The sequence below is a fragment of the Amblyraja radiata genome, chromosome 14, assembly GCF_010909765.2.
Source record: "Amblyraja radiata isolate CabotCenter1 chromosome 14, sAmbRad1.1.pri, whole genome shotgun sequence".
Classification (NCBI taxonomy): domain Eukaryota; kingdom Metazoa; phylum Chordata; class Chondrichthyes; order Rajiformes; family Rajidae; genus Amblyraja; species Amblyraja radiata.
The window spans coordinates 20954415-20978110 of record NC_045969.1 but is presented as its reverse complement, the minus strand read 5'-3'; the positions used below and the strand labels follow the sequence as shown (position 1 = coordinate 20978110).

The following is a 23696-nucleotide window of genomic DNA, read 5'->3' as shown; positions in this document are numbered from 1 at the left end:
ATGACAATAATAACCTAAGACCAATGTCAGAACATGTATCAAGCATCCATCTGAATGCTGCAACTGAATCCGCTCCACCCCTATCCCAGGAGTGCATTCCAGACCCTTACTTCTTGTTATGTGAAGATGTTTTTTTTTATCACTGTTACACTTTCACCAATCACATTCTTTCTAAGTTCCCTAAAGGGCCTGTCCCACTTACGCATCCTTAGCTCACAAATTACGCAACCTCGTGGTCGCTTGAGGCATACGGGCACCGTATGGCCGCGCAGGGCCGGTCCCACTTAGAAGTGCGAAGGGGTATGGAGTTGTGCGGGGCCGGTCCCGACATCGTGCGGGGCTCCGAAATTCTTGCAGTGAACAAAATCTCCGCGCGCCAACGGCCTGTCGCGGAACTGACAGCCAAAGTGGGACAGACCCAAGACCCTGGCGCAATGCAACGTCTCACCTTCAACAGCAGCAGAAGCAGGCAAACGATCGCCGAACTCGGACTGGGGCTCACGGCCGTTGCGGTCCGGATCCGCCCCCAATTCTACTCCCAGAGCGGGGCCAAGAAAATTGAAGATAGACACAAAGAGCTGGAGCAACTCAGCGGGACCGGCAGCATCTCTGGGGAGAAGCAACGGGTGACGTTTCGGGTCAAGACCCTTCTTTTCAGACTGAAGAAGAGTCTCGACACGAAACGTCAACCATTGCTTCTCTCCAGAGATGCTGCCGGTCCCACTGAGTTACTCCAGCTTTGTGTCCATCTTCAAATGACGTCAGGCGCTCCGGACGGCAGTGCGTACGCATGGAAGCGCACCCGACCTTCGCTCGACCGTCTCGGCTCAACGCGACCACGAGGTCATGTAATTTGCGTACCAAGGACATGTAAGTGGGACAGGCCCTTAATGTTTTACCCTTCTGGCAGTTTGTCTCTATTTGCTTTGGCTTTGCCCTTCATGATTTTAAATATCTCTTGCTGATCCTCTCGAAACATCCTCTGTGCTGATAAAACCAGCCCCAGTTTCTCCTGTCTATCCATTCAACTGAAGTCACCACACAGACCATTTCACTAAGTCCTTTTTCATTTAAAATAATTTAAATCTTTCCCAAAGTGTGAAGAACTGGAAACGATACTTCAGGTGTGGCTAATCCAGAATATAGTAACTTTCGTGCTCTTGTATCGTCAAGTGCAAGTACCGTTACCGTTGTTAGAATGCTGGGACTTAGTTCGACACATGGTGAAGGAATGGTAATGTATTTTCATGACAGAATGATGTGTTTATTTGGAGGGTGACTGGCAGATGGTGGTATTCCAATAAACCTGCTGCCCCTATACTTCTTGATATTCAGTTTATGAGTTCGGAAGGTGGAGTTGAAGAAGCGCTGGTGAGTGTTTGCAGTGCAATTTGTGGATGGCACACTCTGATCACCAATGTAACAATATTAAGGCAATAAATATTTCACATGGCGGTCGTGCTGCCTACCAGGTAGAGATATTTCCCTAGTTTACCATTTATTTCTGTTTTACAAAGGCTATTTCATGTTGCTTTCAGTCTGCATTCCCTGTAAATATTAACCCAAGCGAGATGGTAATTTAGGAATGAGCTGTGAGAAATGCTTTTATGTAGATATCGAAATTCTTCATCCCTGAGGGCTATAAATGCTCGGTTGTTCGGTCTATTTAGAACTATGATTGGTATATTTTTGATTAGTTTGGAAATCAAAGAATAAGGGATTTGGGTAACAAGATAGACATATGATCTGCCATGATCTCTCTGAAGGGCAGTGCAGGTTTATCAGGCCATGTGGATTTCTCCATTTCCATTTTTATTTTTCTGGTTAGAGCCAAGAGATTTTGGTCAAAAGCAAAATGGCCAGGAGTGATTGGATTATTGTGAAGTTAAGTGCAGCTTGGTAGCACTGTCACATCTGCAATTACTTTGGTTTATATGTGAGAGTAGACTGATGGGATGGTTCCTGGCTGAGGTGGAATTGATATGTTTTTTGGACTTATCTGGATAGTTCTACACAATGTTAGGTGAATGGCAGAATAATGGAAGTCAAGAATTAGAACTCTGTCATTGTAAAAGATTAGCAAGCAGAGGAAACGATTCAAGGATGTACTCAAAGCCTCTTTGAAAAAAATGTTATATCCCTGTTGACCCTTGTGAAACAGCTGACTTGCTAGTGAATCGTTAGCTACAAAGGGCAACCTCATTTGCTTAATATGCTGTAGTCGGCCTTCCAAAAACAAATGCCATTGCGGCAATCAAGAGCTCTGCCAAGACAGGATGGTAATTTCAACCCGCTTTCAAATATTAATAAATAAATCTATCTTCGCAATAATATTTCAAGGGACAGAGCATACAATAGGCTACTTTGGTCTTGTCAACATCAGGATGCCAGAAGTAAAATACGTGATAGTTATGAACTGGAATGCTTCTTCAACTTTTAAGAAGTATTTCTGGTCTGCAGGGGAAGGAAAAGAGGCTTCATTTCAAGTAGCTGTCTATTTGGTGTAAAATTACTCAGACAAAGCCTAAAAGTTAAGGCCTGGCTGCCTCTCAAAGCAAAAGCTTTTGCTGACAGATGTTAGAATCGAGCCAAGAAATTAAATTTGTGGAATTAATTATATAGTAGACAGATGGAAAACAACTTGTTTATAACTTTAGCAAATTGAAACAGAGCTTGGATTGACATGGCCTACTCCACTAATAACACAGGTTAAACTGAACTGGCTATACCCTTGTACCTCAATATAGATGTCTGATCCCAGTCAATAAGTGTCAAGGCTCGAGACCATGAAGGGTAAGTCCATTGCTATCCTCGTATTATATCTAGCCACACCTACTTTCCAGGATAAGTAACAAGAGACATTAATTTTTCTCCTTCTAGGCCGGAGTATTAAAGTCAATCCATCCAGTTGTTACTGCACTCAGAAAACAATAAAATGCCCAATGGTTTTAAAGTATCTCTCGCTGAGACTGAAGTTAAGCTGCCGGCCACATAGACATGGACCATTTCCCCTTTCAAACAGATCTGAATTTCCTCTAACACTGTACTACGCATTCCCATTGGACACTTTTATATTCTGCTAGGTTCAGTACTTTCATTTCTCCTTCACTGACATTTATTCAGTTTTACTCACTTTCGACAGCATTTCAATACCAGTTTGAATAAGTAGAACAACTGCTACTGAGATTTCCCTAGTACCCTGCAGAATCAGATTTTCTAATTAATAAAACATTTCGTAACCACAACCCGTGGCTGGTATGACCTGCAGCTCCAGAGGCAATTATAATGTGATGGAAATCCGGCAGGTGAGCAGTTAAAATTGCAACAGAAATGTAACCACTTTCTTTCTGCTTCCTGCGTGCATTCTTCCAATTCACTCTTCTAAACAGCCTCGAAGGATATCTGGAAACTGACAAAGTCTCTTGAGCTAATACTCTTGAGATGACATTGTGATTTAAGGGTGATTTTAAATCTAGGCCTCGGTGAAAGACATTCGATTGGTTTCATTCAATATGAAGCTGGCTTCATTCAGAAACATTGATGATATTCTCATTCCTTCATTACCACTCAATAAATAGCCTTTGGATCTTCCCTTATTAAATTACCGTCCCTCATCTGTTCTACAGTTAGAAGTTTAAGCCACCATGTATGAAAAGGTAAATTCAATATAAAGATTTAAGGCAGGGTTCGGATAGTCCCAGATACACTTATTACAGATATAACTATCGGTTTAATTCAACAGTTCTGTTTTAGGTACACTTGGCTAAAATGTGTGGTCTTCAGCAAAGCAAATTTGTTTCACTTAGCAAACTTTGATCATCCCTTTGGATAAGTAGCAGCCAATGACCGTGCCGATCTCCTTTGTGTAAAGTCTGATGTGAAGATGCAAGCCTACTGCTCTTGGAATTCATTGTTTGGAAATAGTGCAACCCAATTTCAGATGAGGCTCGGACCTCGTGGTTGGGACCACAATTTGGTTAGTTAACTGAAAGTAAGTTATAAACAATTTCTAACCAAGATCAACACTATGGATTGATTGAATGAAATGACATTATGTACTCAACTCTTACATGTGCTACATGATAGAATTTCAGAGGCGATCTGATCTGCAAAGCGTGATTGGTTAATTACTGTTTGTAAATGCTGTGGGTTTTTTCTGACGTTCACTCTACGTGTATGATACAATAATGTGCAGAGACGTCCATATTGCTGTGACATTCAATATTTTAGCAATAGAGTCATACGGTGTGGAAACAGGACCCTCGCCCCAATTTGCCCACACGGACCAATACGTATGTCCCATCTACACTAGCCTCACCTGCCTCCATTTGGCTCATATCCCTCTACATCTGCCCTATCCGTGTACCTTCTAATTACTTCTTAATACTTTACTATACATTGTACATCAGTGTACAGGCTATTCATGCAAAAGCAGACAATGACAAGACATGCAATGTTAGCTTTGGTGTGACTTACAGGGAACCTATCTGAGCTAATTTCAGCTGAGAAGTCTGGTGCTAGGAGCTTGGCTCTGTAGATTACTCTCTCATGGCTCCCCACTACATACCATTGTCATGATAGTTCCCTACACCAGCTGTGATTCTCATTCGCCCCTCAGCCCATTCACAGCCATGGCCTCTATCCCAGTGGCTGAGTATGCCCCTGAAACTCAGCCCCTACAAGGCTGCCCAAACCCAACACCTGAGCTGCTGATGCCCACTTGAATGAGTCTCTCCCTACCCTCATAGTTTGTATCTATGGCAAGTTTCTATTCTACACTTAGCTCCATAGTAGTGGGCAAAGTGCAGGAATTAACTTTTACTTAGTTAAGTAAGCTAGGCCAATTTTATTTTCACACAAAGGCCCATGATCTTAAGCATTGTATTCAAAAATATTTGGCAGTGGCAGTCTTTGAATCTTGCAGACAAATAGGATTAACTTAGATGGAGCATCTCGGTTGGCATCGTGGAATTGGTCCAAAAGGCTTGTTTCTGTTCCAGCACGGAAGATCTTCTCGGCCAAGGTGCTTTTATTTTACTCCAATATGATGGTTTGGGGCACAAAACAAGATAAAAATCCAAGTTTTAGATAAAAGTAAATAGTTCCGTTTCTGAAATGCTAAGATACTCCCTCAGGTGAATTCATCAGTAAACATTTCATCGACACTTCAATCTCCTTTTAAATGTTCAGAATTTAGATGTTGGACCATACTGACCATCTCAGAAAACATTTAGCAGTAGGGGCAATTATTGAAATTAATAATGCCCATTATGTATAATTTGTGATCACAAACAAACTGACTATGAGAGGAAAAACTCACAAATCTGGAACAAACTCATAAAAAAAATTTACATCAGAGAATGTGTGATACCACTTGGTGGAATGCTGGAATCTAGTTATTCTGAAGAAATCTCATTCATGATCAGGTGATTCAACGTCCATATCAATCTTCCTCTCTATTTGATTTCAAAACAAGTTGTGTTTTCAGATTGCCTTTAAACCATAATGCAATCAGACATTCAAATTGACTAGTTGAACTTCCCTTATACCATTTAATAAATGATTAACCACATACATTTTGGGTTGCTATCTGGATCGATCCTTGTGTAGGAGGGACTGGACCTGTGGGATTGTGTCCCGACACAAATCCACGCTTTCAGACGAAGAGAGAAGCAATTTGGGAGAGGAAATCTCCATAATGTCTGTTATTACACATTAGAGACACTACCAATTAATCATTAAGTTGATTCAGTAAATCATGCTATTATTGGCTAGTACGGCCCATTTTCCTTGGGTTTTTGCCAATGTGCTGTCGTACATCTAACAGGGACCCAACCAAAAGCAAAAGGAAACCATAGAAAGCTGATGATAACATGAATTTCCCGGTGGTCTAACTTCTGGCATTTTTCCATTTTCGTTTTACATGGCAAATGATAGTTCAAGGCAGCCAGAAAGCAGGGATTTCACACTTCTCATACACAGATGGAACATGGCTCAAGCAGCTGGCTGGTGATTTTATTGTTTTATTTCTCAATTTTCCCTTATGCATCTTTTCCCCTCACCTAATCCATTCTTTATTTTGTTCTCTTTAATTTTCTTTCATACTTGATTTATTATTGATCTCTCCTACTCTAACTCTCTCTTCATCAGTACTTTCTCCACTTATTTACCAATCCTTTAATCTCATTAGTTAGAAGGTACACTGTTAGTACTGTTGTTCACCAAGTTTCCTGCTGCTCTATTGTATGCACTGCACCATTATTAACACAGTGGTAGTTATTTTAAACGTGTGTAAATGAATACACTGAACCAATGGGGTAATTTGCAAGATACTTCACTCCTACGTAATCTGACATTTTTTCCATGTTTTCGAAGATCTTCAATTGTACATGTTGATGCATATATTTCCAGGATTTTGACCCCTTTTTGCTAAATTTCCTCTTTGTATGAAAAGTGAGAACATTTGACATTGTACGGATTTTCACCAGATTAAAACAATGGTAGTAGAAGCGGACATTATATTATACCCCTCACTCTGTGCTCCCTAAAGATAAAGTTTGAGGAGTGAGGTTGAAGATTTAAAAGGTGGACCTTATATATAGTATATAGTACACAAAAATGCTGGAGAAACTCAGCGGGTGCAGCAGCATCTATGGAGCGAAGGAGATAGGCAACGTTTCAGGCCGAAACACATCTGAAGAAGGGTTTCGGCCCGAAACGTTGCCTATCTCCTTCGCTCCATAGATGCTGCTGCACCCGCTGAGTTTCTCCAGCATTTTTGTGTACTTTCGATTTTCCAGCATCTGCAGTTCCTTCTTTAACATATAGTATATAGTGCTCAGAGAACCATATAGCACAGAAACAGGCTTTTAGGCCAACCATGTCTGTCCCAATCATCAAGTACCAATCTGTACCAATTCCACCTTACATGATGTGATAGTATCTGTATGCATCATTCCCTCAGGCAGAGTGTTCTAGATTTCAATCACCTTCCAGGTAAAAATAATCTTCCTTAAATCTCCTTTAAGCCTTCTACCGCTTACCATAAAGTTGTGTAATCTATTTATAGACACCTCTGCTAATCTCAAATGCTCCCAGCTTCAAATGTTTCCCAATGAGAATAGAATTGCAAAATAGGTTGATTACTGCTTAATATGGTTCAGGAAGGGGGCTTCACATTTTGGGGGCACTAAGACAGCTCTGGGCAGTTAGATGATGAAATCCAAATGCGGCAAGAGTGTTAAACAGAAAGGTAAAAAACTATGGAAATAGGAACTTCAACAATTATTTATACCAAGAAAATCCAACCTACACAGGTAAGATTCAAAAGGATTTAGTCTCAAGGCAATTGAACAATTGAATTAATGTTGAAACTAGTTCTAAACATAATGGCCAAGGGATATTCTTTAAAAAGACATTGCATTTGGTGATAACCACTGCAACTGATCACAGGCAGAAGACTTTAAAGGCAGCGTGAGAAACATCAATCTTGTGAGTTTAGGGCCAGGGTATGTACTGTTTGATGATGGCTGTCGAGAGATGCTCCCACTCCAGCAGGATGAGTCAATTTCCAAAAGCCAAGGAATTGCATGCAGTAACTTGAGAAGAATCTGTCTCCAGTCATCTTGTTGTTCTTTGCTATTGGATCTGCAGTTGCTTTGTCAGCACCCTATAGTTCCTGGTGTGCATAGAAACATAGAAACATTGAAAATAGGTGCAGGAGTAGGCCATTCGGCTCTTCGAGCCTGCGCCGCCATTCAATATGATCATGGCTGATCATCCAACTCAGTATCCTGTACCTGCCTCCTCTCCATACCCCCTGATCTCTTTTAGCCACAAGGGCCACATCTAACTCCCTCTTAAATATAGCCAATGAACTGGCCTCAACTACCTTCTGTGGCAGAGAATTCAATGGCATCCCATGTTAAAAGAAATCACAGATAGGTATTGTAATAAGTGATCTTATGCAGATTAAAAAGAACAGTTCTTCCAGTCGTTATTTCCAGTTTAATTGATTCTTTATTGAAGTAGTTGTACAAACAAAGAGATGTTTAGGAATTAGGAATGCTAAACTCAATCACAAACGGCGGATTGAGGAGCATTTCCAAAACAACTCCGACCCCAGGCGCATGTGGCAAGGAATCAAATCCATTGCCGATTACCAGAAAGTTAACACCCCCCCCCCAGACAACGCCTCCCTTCCTGACAAGCTAAACCATTTCTATGCTCGCTTTGACCGGGACAACAAAACTCCAGCCATCAAAGTTGCTCCACCCCCGAATGAACAACCCCTCAGTCTCTCCACCTCTGCTGTACAAGATGCACTGAGCAAGGTGAATGAGCACAAAGCTGCCGGCCCCGATGGCATCCCCGGGCGGGTGCTCAGGGCATGTGCTGGACAACTATCTCTGGTCTTCACTGACATTTTCAATCTGTCACTGGCCCAGGGTGTTGTCCCCACTTGCCTCAAGACATCAACCATCGTGCCAGTGCCCAAACAATCAGCTACAGGGAGTCTCAACGATTTCCGCCCAGTGGCACTCACTCCTGTCATTGCAAAGTGCTTTGAGCGGCTGATCTTGGCTCACCTCAAAGCCAGCCTACCCCCCACACTGGACCCCCATCAGTTTGCCTACCGGACCAACAGGTCTACAGAGGACGCCATATCGGCGGCCCTACACTCTGCCCTGACCCACCTGGACAGCAATAACACCTACATCAGGATGCTGTTCATTGATTTCAGCTCCGCCTTTAACACTGTCATCCCCGCCAGCTTGATCACCAAACTCAGCGGACTTGGCATCTCCACCTCCCTCTGCAATTGGACACTGGATTTCCTCACCAACAGACCACAGTCTGTTAGGGTCAACAACCTCACCTCCTCCACTATAACACTGAACACTGTGTGCTCAGCCCTCTCCTCTACTCCCTCTTCACCCACGACTGCATCCCTAAGAATGGCTCCTACGCCATCATTAAATTTGCCGACGACACCACGGTGGTAGGGCTGATCAGTGACAACGACGAGTCAGCCTACAGGGATGAGGTCCAGCACCTGACAACCTTGTGTGCCAACAATAATCTCGTCCTCAACTCCAAGAAGACGAAGGAAATTATTGTTGACTTCAGGAAGATCAGAGGGGGCAGACATACCCCCATCCATATAAACGGGACTGAGGTGGAGCGCGTCTCCAACTACAAATTCCTCGGGGTACACATCTCGGAGGATCTGTCCTGGTCCCTCAACACCTCCAAGCTGATCAAAAAGGCGCAGCAGCGCCTTTACTTCCTGAGGAGGCTCAAGAAAGCTCACCTGTCCCCCCAGATCCTGACCAACTTTTACCGCTGTACCATCGAAAGCATCCTGACCACCTGCTTCACGGTATGGTACAGCAGTTGCACCGTAGCGGACAGGAAGGCACTACAACGGGTGGTGAAAACCGCTCAGTACATCATCGGTGCCCCGCTCCCTGCCATGGATGCCCTCCACCGAAAACGGTGTCTGAGACGGGCCGGGAAGATCATCAAAGACCCCTCCCACCCCAACCATGGACTGTTTGCCCTCCTCCCATCAGGGAGGCGGTACAGGAGCCTCAGGTCTCGTACTAGTAGGATGAGGAACAGCTTCTACAACAACACTATCACATTGTTGAACTCGGAGTCCCGCCGATAGATTTCTCCAGTCTCTCTGTCCACATTGTTTGCTTATTCTGTATTATTATTTCTATATTGCACTATTACTACGGATTGACGCTAAACTGCATTTCGTTGTACCCATACTTGTATTTGTGCAATGGCATTAAAGTTGAATTGAATTGAATTGAGTTGAATGAACATACCAGGTTCTCCTTATTCTCATACAAGCAGTAACTTTCTGTTCTCCCATCTGGAGAGAACTGTGTACTCTCCACCTCCTATGCCTGGTCTGAGTCACTCCCTGATCCCTAAGCCCATATGTTACGCCCCTCTATCATCAAATGACCGCCCCCAAGTGTCCAAAATAATACTGCTAGAAATATCGAGAAAAAAATAATATAAAGCCTAAACAAATGGCTCCTACACACGGACCCCTAATTGTGCTATGTATATAGCGAAACATTCTTTAGAAATGTAGCAAGTTATGCTTCATCCAGAGTCATAGAGACTACAGCATGGAAACACGCCCTTCAATCTTCATTCTTTCAAAACGAATTCTTGAATCTGTAGCAGTCACTCAGCATTGAGTGATTTATAACTTCAGTAGATCTGGATATTAATCAAAATCCTTACAAGATTCTGCCTTTCCCTCTTGGCATTTCCATTTCAAGTGTTGAAAAGCTCTCTCTGTCTGATTTTTCTCCCCTCCTGTAACTATATCTCTTGAGACAATGATTTCAAGCAGGCTCTGCCTTCTATTAGCCTTTCCTTCGTTTTTGTTCCCCTATAATCACAGTTTCTAAACAATCATAGGTTGTAACATTTTATCACTCGCAGTAGAACTACTGCAGATCAAACATTCATTGATCTTTTTTTCCCTTTGCATTTATCCAACTATATCCTAGACATCAACAATAGCTACTTGCCTGTCACTGAAAAAGAAAATTATATTCCTTTTTTGCAAAGTACATAAAAGTTATGTAATTAGCATAATATGTAAAAATTGCTGTAGCTAGTCAACTTTTGACCTAGATGTGACATAATAATAGCAAAATGGTCAGAGTCAAGTGTTGCAATTCATTACTAACCGCTGCCATTATGTATGCAGGCAAATCAAATATATTAAGAATCACATTGAGTAAATAATCCTACAAATCAAAAGTTACAATCTTCTTCTTTCCTATGGTATTAAATATTCCCCGGAATGATACAGTGAATTCTCACTGGACCATTCTCACTGGCTTTTCCCATTTATTTGTTTATAGATGAATGAAAATATCTAATCAATACATTTATGTGAGAACTGGCTTGATAACCACAGCAAAATCCGTTGAATTTATTTTATGGTACTTGAGTGTTGATGCTTTCATCCCGTTGTTGGAAAGTAACTGAAAAGACATAGAAACATAGAAATTAGGTGCAGGAGTAGGCCATTCGGCCCTTCGAGCCTGCACCGCTACATTGATTCTATGACCTGTCAATTTGTACTCTACTAAATCCTAAGTCATTCAAAAAGTCATTTAAATTAACATGATTTCTATTTAGAAATGGAATACATTGATAAATTCATGTTAGCATCTCACAGATGTTATCCAAGTTAGTACATAATTACTTGATTTAAATTGAGATTTTTTTTTAGACACAAAGTATTAAAGTAACTCAGCGGGTCAGCAGCATCTCTGGAGAAAATTGATGGGTGACATTTTGGGTCGAAACCTTTCTTTAGACTGAGATTTTTTTTAAAGTGCTTTACTGAATGAAAGAGCCATCTTTCAATAAATCTACGCATTATTTGAAGTCTGTGTAAATACAAACTTCTCCTAGTTAAGAATTATATATAATTTTCGCTCTTACCTTGACTATATTTTAGTACGGTCATGTGTAGTCTATTTCTGTAAAGGCCATAAAAATCAGGATGACCATCAAATTCTGATTTTCTTTCACACACAGCTTGGTTTCAAGAATAACTTTAATATTCAACAAATATCTATCTCCACAATCGTATATCATAGCATTCAAATAATACTTCCTAAAAGTAGGTCGAAGAATGGCAAATGGAGTTCAGCTCACATAAATGCACAGTTTTACGTTTTGGGGAGTCAAACCGGGATAGGACTTTCACAGTGAATGGTAGGATGCTGGGCAGTGCTGCAGAACAGAGCGGCCAAGGAGTACATGTATATAATTCCTTGAAAGTGGCATCACAGGTGGATAAGGTAGTGAAGAAGGATTTTGGCATGCTGGCCCTCTCATCAATAAGCCGTTGAGTATTGAAGTTGTTACTTTATGTTTCATGTTGATGAATTAAAACTGGAATCAAGGAAAATTTGTTGCTAAAATATTTTGTATAATTTAGAATTATGGAGGCTGGATGTAGAATGGACACATTTCATGGATGAATCTGGGAAGAAACAGGACTAAATGATTGGGACATGGGTGGCGATAGGCAAAGTCTCAAGGAGATAGTAAACACTTAGAGCATCCTAGTTAATCTAAGTGGGCATTGAACTGGAGTTGGAGAGATTTGGGTTGGTGTTCCTGAGTATTATGGTGAAATCCAATTGATAAGGCATTTATGGAGGTGGTGGTAATAGAGCATGTCACAGCATTTAAACCACATACTAGTGGTGGCTGTAGGTTCTATGGTTGTTGGTACTGCAAATTAGAAATCCCATTGCTGAGGTAATTTAAACACTTCATTTCTGAATAAAAGAGAAGAGCTGTGCTTTATTAGGAAAAATAGTAAATTGCCTGTCATTTTCAATGTAAGCTAAATCCATTCCCACCCGCCACAGGTGAGCAAATGCCACAGAGAAAATATTGGCACAATTTTATGATTTTTCTTTGTAACAAAGCATGTGCTGCGACTGGAGAATTGGCTATCTCACAAAACCACTCTTTTCTGAATTTACGTACTCACTGGCAAGGGAACTCAGAGCTAATATATTCGGAGATGTTCTCAATAAAAAAAATGTTCTTAAAAAATAAAAACAGTTATGAGGAATGTGACATGCTCCTGATTATACAGTGTTCAATTCCATTTCCAACTGTTCTGATTATTGCAAATGAAGCAATATTTCTTACATTTAGCAAGATCCAGATAACAAGCAGCCACGGAATGATAAGTGGCAAGTGAAGTGCCAGGGAAAGACCATTATCAACGAGAGAGAGTGCCAAACCACCTACCCTTTATACTTAACAACATTATCACTGCTATCCTTCTTCATTAACATCTTGTGGTCACCATTGACTAGAAACTCAACTGGACCAGCCACATAAATACTGTCACTAAAAGATCAGGGCTGTGAGGGACTCAAGGGCCTGTCCTACTTGGCAATTTTTTTCGGCGACTGCCGGCGTCATATCACTGTCAGCAAAATATTTTGAACATTTCAAAATCCAGCGGCAACAAAAAAATGTTGCGACACTTGAAAGAACACCGCGCGTCATACATCATCACGCCGCGTCACCGGCACATCGTGCCGCGTCACGTCACAAATTTTTCGGTGACCTGATACAGCAGTCTCCGAAAAAAATCGGCAAGTGGGACAGGCCCTTCTTCTTCTTGCATATGGCGTGCACAGCCTAAAGTTGTTCTATTTGATCTTATTTGATTGTGCACGCCAGGTTGATTGCATTCGTCGAAACAGGGCAGACCACGTGAAGGTTGCAATCTCCCACCCCGGACAGGCCTTCACCTGCTGACATACCAAAGCCGTTCCTGCATTTATATGACAAGTCAGAAGCATGGTCTGATACTCTCCACTTGCTTGAATGAGTGCTGCTCAGACAACACTCAAAAAGATTTATGTGATTGGGCATGAAACATCTTGCAGTTGGTAATCAATGAATGAGGGACCTCAGTATGTCGTCAACCATTAATATGGGAAAACTCTTGTTTATTATTAGCAGTATTTCTTATTAAACTGGCTACCTCACTATCCCAACCTCATTATAACCATATATAACCATATAACAATTACAGCACGGAAACAGGCCATCTCGGCCCTACAAGTCCGTGTCGAACACTTATTTTCCCCTAGTCCCATCTACCTGCACTCAGACCATAACCCTCCATTCCTTTCCCATCCATATACCTATCCAATTTATTTTTAAATGATAAAATCGAACCTGCCTCCACCATTTACACTGGACGCTCATTCCACACAGCTACTACTCTCTGAGTAAAGAAGTTCCCCCTCATGTTACCCCTAAACTTCTGTCCCTTAATTCTGAAGTCATGTCCTCTTGTTTGAATCTTCCCTACTCTCAATGGGAAAAGCTTATCCACGTCAACTCTGTTTATCCCTCGCATCATTTTAAAGACCTCTATCAAGTCCCCCCTTAACCTTCTGCGCTCCAAAGAATAAAGACCTAACTTATTCAACCTTTCTCTGTAACTTAGTTGCTGAAACCCAGGCAACATTCTAGTAAATCTCCTCTGTACTCTCTCTATTTTGTTGACATCCTTCCTATAATTAGACGACCAAAATTGTACACCATACTCCAGAATTGGTCTCACCAATGCCTTGTACAATTTTAACATTACATCCCAACTTCTATACTCAATGCTCTGATTTATAAAGACTAGCACACCAAAAGCTTTCTTTTCCACCCTATCTACATGATATTCCACCTTCAGGGAACTATGCACAGTTATTCCTAGATCCCTCTGTTCAACTGCATTCCTCAATTCGCTACCATTTACCATGTACGTCCTATTTTGATTTGTCCTGCCAAGATGTAGCACCTCACACTTATCAGCATTAAACTCTATCTGCCATCTTTCAGCCCATTCTTCCAAATGGCCTAAATCTCTCTGTAGACTTTGGAGAACTACTTCATTATCCACAACACCACCTACCTTAGTATCATCCGCATACTTACTAATCCAATTTACCACACCATCATCCAGATCATTGATGTACATGACAAACAACAGTGGACCCAACACAGATCCCTGAGGCACCCCACTAGTCACCGGCCTCCAACCTGACAAACAGCCATCCACCATTACTTTCTGGCATCTCCCATTCAGCCACTGTTGAATCCATCTTGCTACTCCTGTATTAATACCCAACAATTGAACCTTCTTAACCAACCTTCCATGAGGAACCTTGTCAAAGGCCTTACTAAAGTCCATATAGACAACATCCACTGCTTTACCCTCATCAATTTCCCTAGTAACCTCTTCAAAAAATTAGCCATCCACAAAGAAAAAAATCTTCTGGGTTGGTAACTAAATCCACAAAGTAGTGTGGGATGGGTCATTCAGAATAGTTCATTTCACTCTTGATATTGAGGTTGCCATTTTAATCATAGTGGCAACAGGGATGTTATATTTGATCCTTGGCTGGGGATTAGGGAATTAAAATCAGAATAATAATGTAAGTATGAGAACAGGTCAGGTGAAAAGATGTTCAGTCTTGTATTAACATCCATGATGCAATAGCCTTGTTAATTCTCATTGTAATTGTGCTTCTCCGCCAGTAAAATATTTCTGGCTTTATTGGAGACTTATTAATGGTGATTGACACAAAATGCTGGATTAACTCAGAGGGACAGGCAGCATCTCTGCAGTCTGAAGAAGGGTCTCGACCCGAAACGTCACCCATTCCTTCTCTCCAGAGATGCTGCCTGTCCTGCTGACTTACTCCAGAATTTTGTGTCTATCTTCGATTTAAACCAGCATCTGCAGTTCTTTCCTACTAATGAAGATTGTCATGATTAGCCAATACCTCCAATATATTTGCATCTTGTGACTGGAAAAACTGGCACTTGTGTAACCAACGGCAATGTCAGGTGTTGGGTTTGCCGGTGTAAATAAATAATTATGCTTAATTCAATTTTACTTGTACCAATATGCTCCTCCTGATTATCATAGTCTCAGCTTGGTTGAAGGAAAATCCTTTTCATGTTGAAAGGACCTTGCTTTTAGCCAATTGTGGATGCTGAATAGATTTACACAAGCAAGAAAGCAAAACATATTAAAATGTAAAATAGAGGTCACTCCTAAAAAAAATTCTGCTCACTTGCACAGTTTCTTTGTAACAGTACAGCACCGTCAGCCCATTTTGCTGAATTTGCAAAATGTGTGAAATTGAACTGCCTCTTTCAGGCTTTCATTGTTTGCCTTTCTTTACCTAACAGACAGATAAATAATCTCTTATAATCCCGGTTAAAGAACATTACTGCAGCCAGGAACAACGTAAATTGCTGGTTTCATAAGAAGATGTAAATTTTGGATGTGTTTGCAGTGGAAGGCATGATGTACCAAACGTACAAAACAGATTGCTATATGTGTCTTATGTTAAAATATGCTTCTAACATCACAAGTGAGGAGGGACAATGCACACAAAAGCTGCTGTCTGTGGAGAAACGGCTTTAAATCTCACAAACAATGCACTATAAAACTGTCCTTAAAAACCATTATTCGTATTACTATTCCAGTTGCACATTGATGCAGAAACCAAACGATCTTTAAAACGTAGCTTCTTTCATCCTGTCTCCATCAGAATAGCTGCATTTTTCAGCAAAATTAACTCAAAGCCGTTCACCTCTGCACTGAATAACATGCAAGGATGCTCTACACACCACAGTATCAGCATGCACTGAGCACTTACAGAGTTAAAAGCAGCTTCAGCGAAGTTTCCTCACCCTGCCCAGCAAAGCGCTTGAAGCTCATTGTGGGCACCTGCCTTCCTCCGCAGACAGCATCCCATGGCCAAAGCAGGATGTGCTGCTGTAATGGAGAATGGCGCCTTAGCACCACATCAGCTTCTCCCCTTCAGCAACAGCTTGCATTTTAGTCACGCTGATGATGTCGAAAAGCTATCCATCCTTTGTGCGGGTGGAGGTGCTGTGTGATGGTGTCAGAGTGAAAGAAGCGGTGGGGTAAAAGACGGCTTGCAGCTCTACTGTATCCAAAGACACCCCCTCTCAGCTCCTGCGATGGTTCGGTCCACTTTGCTTGCTTTTTGCTCTCCTCCTAATCCCATCACGGCCAAACTGCAGAGCACATTCCCATGCAGTGGCTGCAGCTACTGGGCTTCATGCAACAACAAACGAGGCAACAGGGAGGGGTGGTGGTGGCACTGCTACGTGCAACAAGACAAAATTGTCTTTTCTGTAACGTGCAGAGGAAGGTGAGCCATTGTGAGAAAAATCACAGAGCTTATTCAGTTAGCAGCAGACATTGTGGGGGTAAACCAAAACATTGCAAGCTGTGGGACAAAACAAGAACTTGAGCATGGCAGGGTCTTTTGGATTTACTGGCACGGGCCCAGAAAAACTGCAATGCTCAAGGCGTGTGTTTGGAACGTATTGGCACCTGCATCCAGCACCCCAATCCCCTCCTCCTTCAACCTAAATTGAACAACAATCTTTTTTCCATGTGCATTTACAAATTAGCACTTTTCAAGATCAGTATATTTACCGTTATGTAAGCTTAACTGTTTGTTACACAGTGATGGGTTTTTATTGGGATTGCACTAACAACCATCTATCCCCTTGTCCATGTAAATATCTGCCACCTACCATTTTCAGTTCTATCTGCCTATTGCTATCCACAGATTGCAGAACCTGGTGACCATCAGACAAGCCTCAAGTCTCACCGTTCATCCCCATGCTGGATTTATGAGACAGGGAGACGGGGAGAAAGAAACCAGGAAAGTGTCATGCTTATACATGCTTCTCTGCTGACCAGAAATACAAAATTCCCTTGAAATAACTCGGCTTCTCTTTCATTGTCGCACACAATAGAAACCAGTGAAATCATTTATTTTATTTATTTATTTATTCCGAACAAGTAAAGACATTAAAGACATTAATAGTAACAAAATCGAAATTATCAAACAATTGGACATTACAATCAATATTTACAAAGCAATGAGAAGAACAAAAGCAAAGTTCCAATGTCCAACTCTGTGTCTGTACAAGCTCGAAAAGGAGTGAGAAGAAGAATAACTTATTAAATCTCACCCCTTTTCCCCAAAATTATAGCGGAGAACAACATATACTCAGCAAAGTCACCACTGCACTCTCAGCTGCTGAGGTTCAAAACACAAGCATAAAAAACAAAAACAACATGATCCAAAGATATCATCCGAAGAGGAGAGAGTGAAACAAGAATTTGAAGACCAAATGAACATCTGCTGCCTATGAGGAACTGGCCTGATTCCTAAATCAGCTCCAAATATGTTATTCGAGGGAGACACGGTTGAAGTGCTTCTTGGGGGACTGCAGGGTCCGTGACTTCCTTCTCTCTCAGGCCTTGCAATCACATCTGCCTCTTGCATGTAACTGAAAAGGATTGGGTGAGGAGAGATTCTAAAGTCTGCTTTTAACTGCTGATATGATGCCTTCTGGCTGCTGCGGAGCATCGCCACACCTGAGCCCCTGAGGCGAATAGATTTCAGTTGGAAGAATAGAGAAGCATTTAAACACAATTTCTAACATTTGTCTATGGTGCTTTTGACATGTCCCCAGGATCCCTGGAGGCACTCAAGTTTGAAAAATGACAGATCTTACTCCAGGTTTCAGAAGCTGCCTCTCACATTGGGGGCTAAAAGTAGGAACCTACTGGAAAGTAAAATGGGATACCCATTTGTATCTTCACAAGATATCACTACTTGGTTCAGTCCCAATGATACATCCTGGGACAGTACACATAGTCTTAGAACTGACTTTTCCACACCTTCTACATTTGTCTTTCTACAAGAGAACTCTGCTTTTTCTTGAAAGGAGTTGGAAAATTACTTGCAGTGTATAGGAAATGATAGCATTATGCTTAAGAATGCAAAAACTGATTTGCTTTCTCATAAATGAGAAAATTAAATTGTGGTGGGCCAGTCCCTTCCACTCCGTTTATTGCACAACTGAATTTCTACATCAAAACAGTCTACAAGAGTCTTCATTCTTCACCAGGATGGATTGATACCAATTGCTGGGACTACTGATACACTGGTTTGAATTTGAATCCCACCATTATATTTTCAGTAAGGATGAGCAAAGACCGAATTGTCATAAACGTTATAATCTAGTTCACTGATGTTCTTGAGGGAATGAAAATTGTTGATCTCTGCTAGGTCTGTCTTAAAATGTGACTCCAAACCTACAATGTGGATTGCTCTTAACTGAACTCTAAAATGGTCTAGTAAGCCATTGAGTTCAGGGTCAGTTTGGAAAGGGGTGTTAAAGCTGGCATAGTCTGGCCAATAACAATCACATCGCATCACATACATGAATAATAATCGTTGTAATCAATTTTATTTCGAAGTCACGTGAGTGAGTACGTGAAGAGCCCGCCAGCCCGCATGCGCGTCAATACGTCTTACGCATGGCGCGCGTGTCGGAGCAGTTCGAAACTGCTCTGGCAGGTAAGTCAATTTTATTTCCAGCGAGCCGCTCCGATAGCGGGCCTGGAGTAGCTATGGAGGCGGCCGGAGTTTTGGGCCGCCATGGAAGCTCCATAAGGAGCTAGAGAAAAATTTTGCGGTTACCGCCGTTCGAGCTCCCAACGTGAGCAGACGGCCGAAATTGGAGACCGCCGTGGGGCTCCATAGGAGCTGGGATTGCGGCTGCTGCCGTTCGAGTGGCATCCTAACTCTGGACATTAGGCAGGAGCCAGATATGAAGGATGTTAAATTTGGACCAGCTTTCCACCTCAGCTCTTGCTTGTTTGACTCACCCGAGAACAACTGATGCATTAGATACATTCCCATGCTTACGAACAATCTTTCTTGGAGCCTTCACAAAACAGCCTTCCCTGTGAACAGGACGTTCGTCTAATCTGCCAAAGGTATGAAGAAAGAAAGATTTCTACGGTATTTTTTGTGACATTAGGACAATTCAACATAATTTGTAGCCAATAATCGTTTTTGAAGGATAGTCACTGTGGTAAATGTAGAAAAATATAGCAGTTGATTTGTATGCAATCAAATTCCAAAAAACAGCAATGAGATAATAACCAGTTAATCAGTTCAAATTATGTGAAGAGGATAAAAACTGGCAATGATAAAATGAAGGCTTTTCATCCCAGACCCAACTCTATCACCTCATGTAGAGTTAAAATGACTGTGCATGTTTATACCTTTGATGCAAATAATTATAGTGAACTAAACTAAATCTAAATTCAGCTATTCATTGTTAATAATTTCAGGATTTGTTATGAAAAAGAGCAATCAGAAAATATCCACAAATGTCAGAAATGATGACATATGGCTCAATGAAGTTGCTTTTGTGTTTTTTTTTCCTGGAATCTGCAAGTAGGCAGCCTTGTTTGCAGTTTTAAAGATATATGGAACCAGGTATGCAAAGACATGAATCAGACACATGTTTTAAGGTCAATGCATTCTAGCCAGATTCAAACTTTTGCAACATGCTTTTATTGATCCAACTTAATTTATACTTCACGTGGTCCACCCTGTTTCGACGAATGCAATCAACCTAGTGTGTACAAATAGAAGATCGAACAGAACAAGTTGTCTTACAACTTTTGGCTGTGCACGCCACACGCAAGAAGAAGAAGGTGAACAGAACAGCCCAACATCTTCTTTGTATGATCTCCAAAAGTAGGTAGCTTCTACGGAGACCGGACTGTAATTATAAGTGGAACTTCTCTCGGACATTGATAAGCTATGAACCCCTTTGTGAAACTCACCCAAAGATTTATTGATTGGATCTCAGTGTTATACAATGATTCACTCTCCATAACCTGTTTCACGTTCTTCTTTGAATCTCATTGTGAACTGTAATTATACTTGATGTATGTAACTCACAGTAAGAAGCCAGGTATTTTGGTGCACATGCACTGGATTTGACTTTGGAATAACCCTCTGCTGTAAATTGGCTGTTTTGAGTAGTTCAAGCTATCATTTGCAGCTTTGAAGAATTGCTTGCTCTTTGAGACTGTTCCAACATAAAATTGCCTTTGGTGTTCATAATGCAGCAACAGATATTTATAAAACCCAGGAAGTTAGTATGTGGGTAGATTTAGAATAGTGTGTGCAATGCTCTCTGCTACAGCTTTGCAAGTTAAATATTAAGGTCACAAAATCTATACATTTAACCCTTGATATAAAAGCTTGATGTTAATTCTTTAGGCCTGACCTACTTTTTGCTTCACCTGAACTGGGGAAGTCTTCTATTTTGGAACCAATAAATCCAACAGGATACACTTGGTCGCATTATGACCTTAAATCATACTGCTAAATAAAATTGCCTATAACTGCTCAAAACCATGCTTCACTCTACTTTGTTGCACATAATATAAGATGTTCATTTTGATTCAGGAGAATTAAGGTTAAATAGACTCAGCCCTTTTTGCAGCATTCTGTCAACAGTAATAATGACTAGACTCATCACAATATCCCCACCATAAACCTGTTATGCCACTGAAATGCCGCTAGTTCTCTCCATCACAGCAAGCAAGCAATTCTGATTCTCATGTAATCCAGTTGTTCTACATTTTCAACCTTTGGTCTTGTTTTTCTGGATTTGTACTTGTTTAAATTTTGTGATTTATGTCATACAGGTGAAAGTTCTTGACTGGTGATTGAAGACTTTTTAAAACTGTAAAAAAAAAATTGCTCGGGTAGCACAAAGCCAGAGTGTGAATTTATGAGTGAGTTGTCACTAAGCTCTCAAATACTTGACATGAGCACCTTTCTTCTACCGCTACCTCTGACTGCACCTAAATATTAAATAGTACAATAGCATGTAAAGCAACTACTGCTGAAACGGCCACTTTGTCAATTACACCTGGAAGAGACAGATCAAAATCAAACCATGCACCATTAACAAGTGACAAAAAGATTCCAATTCGTGTAACTTTGTCGGCGGCAGAAACGTGGCGATTCTTTGTCTACTGTCTTGGTGAGGTCTGCTTTACGACTTTACCGGAATGTGCAAAAATCAAAGAGTTTCACTGTACCTAGGTACATGTGACAATAAAGTATCATTCAATCATTTAATTCATTGAATTAATCTATTTATATTTCATTATACACAACAAAAGCTTTTCACTGTACCTCGGTACATGTGACAAGAAATTAAAACTGAAATTAATATTGGTGATTTAATTCTGTTGAATAGTGCGATGGACCTTGCCATTCACCTGATATCTTATTCAATAACTAGTGTTATTTTCCTATGATTCTCATGCATTGACATAGCATTGTGAGTATTTTAGTTGCATTGCACATTGTGTAGGAACCACTGAAAAGGCTTGCTGGATCGATACAAATGCAATATACTACAGATGCTAGAAATTTGAAATATAAACAGAAAACGCTGAAACTATTCAACTGCTCAGGCAGCGGAAGGAAAAGAGAAAACAGTTAACTATCTATGGCGATCAACATTTTAAGTAGTAAATATTAATCAGGACATTGAGAAAAACTTTCTTGCATTTCTTCAAATAGCATCTTGAGATCCTTTCACGTCCATTCTAGGCAGTTAAAAATTTCCAAAGCATCAATCCAATTGATACCAACCATCTCAATATAGATAAAGAATAAACATTAAAGACTGTTTTGTTCTGGTCTGTATGGATCAGTTGTACTAACCAAATATTTTCCAAAAGGGATTTGTGTCAATGCAAATAAGCTTCAGCAACTCTTTTGGCTTGATCATGGTGCAGAGCATTTCCCCTTAAGTAGGAAGGTTTGAAACTGACACTATCTACTGCAGAACAATACATGCTCTCAGTTCTGCTTTCCACCTTTTGGCCTGAGTTCTGAACATGAAAAAATACCTCTTTGTAAACCTTTACAGCATTAATTTCAAAGCCGATTACAGACACAATTTTTTCTCCATTTTTGTTGGAAAAGACTACAAAGGACTATGGTTTCTCATTGTCAGTCTAAAATAATTTTGATCCTGTCTTTATTCTAATGATGGATTTAAAGGGGAAAGATTGTCTCTCGACGAGCAGTCTGCATAAAAGGGAAAAAGCTGCAAAAGCTTTGCTCAGTAATCAGCAGATTAGGACTTTGCACAAGCTGGCGAAAGACTGATTGGATTCACAGGCTGGAGAACTACAGAGGTTTTTGTTTTCCAAGGGCCTCTCAACCTAGTTAGAGTCATAGAATCATACAGCACGGAAACAGGCCCTCTGGCCCAGCTTGTGCATGCCAACCAAGATGTCCCATCTAAAATAGTGCCATTTAACCACAAGGACACAAAGTGCTGGAGTAACTTAGCAGGTCAGGCAGCATCTCTGGAGAACATAGATAGATGGTGTTTCGAGTCAGGACTTTTCCTCAGACTTAGAACTCTTACTGCCTTCATAGAAGATGACCACAATGTAGAGATCTTCTTCCATCATAAAAATCGAACACCATACCTGTTTACCCGCGTTTAGCTCACATCTAAACTTTTCCTATCCATTTCCCTGTCCAACTGACTTTTGTTTGAGACCTTTGATCTATTTTTAATTGGACTTTATTGGACTTTATCTTGCGCTAAATATTATACCCCTTATCCTGTATCTGTTAAGACTAATCTTTAGGAGAAACCACAAGAAAAATCATGGGGACATTCAAAAAATAATTGTGATTTTCTTCTTAAATTTTCTTTCAGTTCTTTTATTGGCTCTTGGAACATTGTAAATGGGTTTAAATAGCTAGTTAACTAACTGGGCCAGTTATTAAGGTGCTGTGATAAAAGCTTTAGCAATATGTGAGGCCATTACAAAACCTACTTTTGGGCTGTGCCATGTCTGGTTGTAATCATGTGTAATCTTCTCGTTGGCTGGATAGCACACAACAAAAGAGCTTGTCACTGTCCTCCAGAGCCTCTTGTGCTCCAAGGGATAAATTCCTAGCCTACCCAACCATTCCCTGTAGGTCAGGCCTTCGAGTCCTGGCAACATCCTTGTAAATCTTCTCTGCACTCTTTCCAGTTTAATTACCTCTTTCCTGCAGCAGAGTGAGCAACACAGAACTCAGTACTCCATGTGAAGCTTTACCAACTTCTTGTACAACTGTTACATAGCATCCCGCCATCTATACTCAATTCCCTGACTGATGAAGGCCAACGTGACAAAAGTCTTCTTCACC

General features: G+C 40.9%; 1 protein-coding gene and 1 long non-coding RNA gene across 6 annotated transcripts in view; one reads left to right on the top strand and one right to left on the bottom strand.

Annotated features, from left to right (window-relative positions):
• Window positions 1-23696, bottom strand: part of nhs (NHS actin remodeling regulator) — a 350753-nt gene that overhangs the window by 98381 nt on the left and 228676 nt on the right. The window contains exon 1 of one of the 5 annotated variants that reach the window (XM_033032740.1): window positions 16260-16514. The exons of the other annotated variants lie outside the window; for them this stretch is intronic. The gene's annotated coding sequence lies outside the window, so the exon portion shown is untranslated. Of the gene's footprint in view, window positions 1-16259; window positions 16515-23696 lie in introns of those variants that run through there. 5 annotated transcript variants of the gene reach the window in all.
• On the top strand, window positions 16538-17288 carry LOC116980478. The gene is made up of 2 exons (XR_004413979.1): window positions 16538-16781; window positions 17208-17288. It is a non-coding gene; the product is annotated as an uncharacterized LOC116980478 (long non-coding RNA).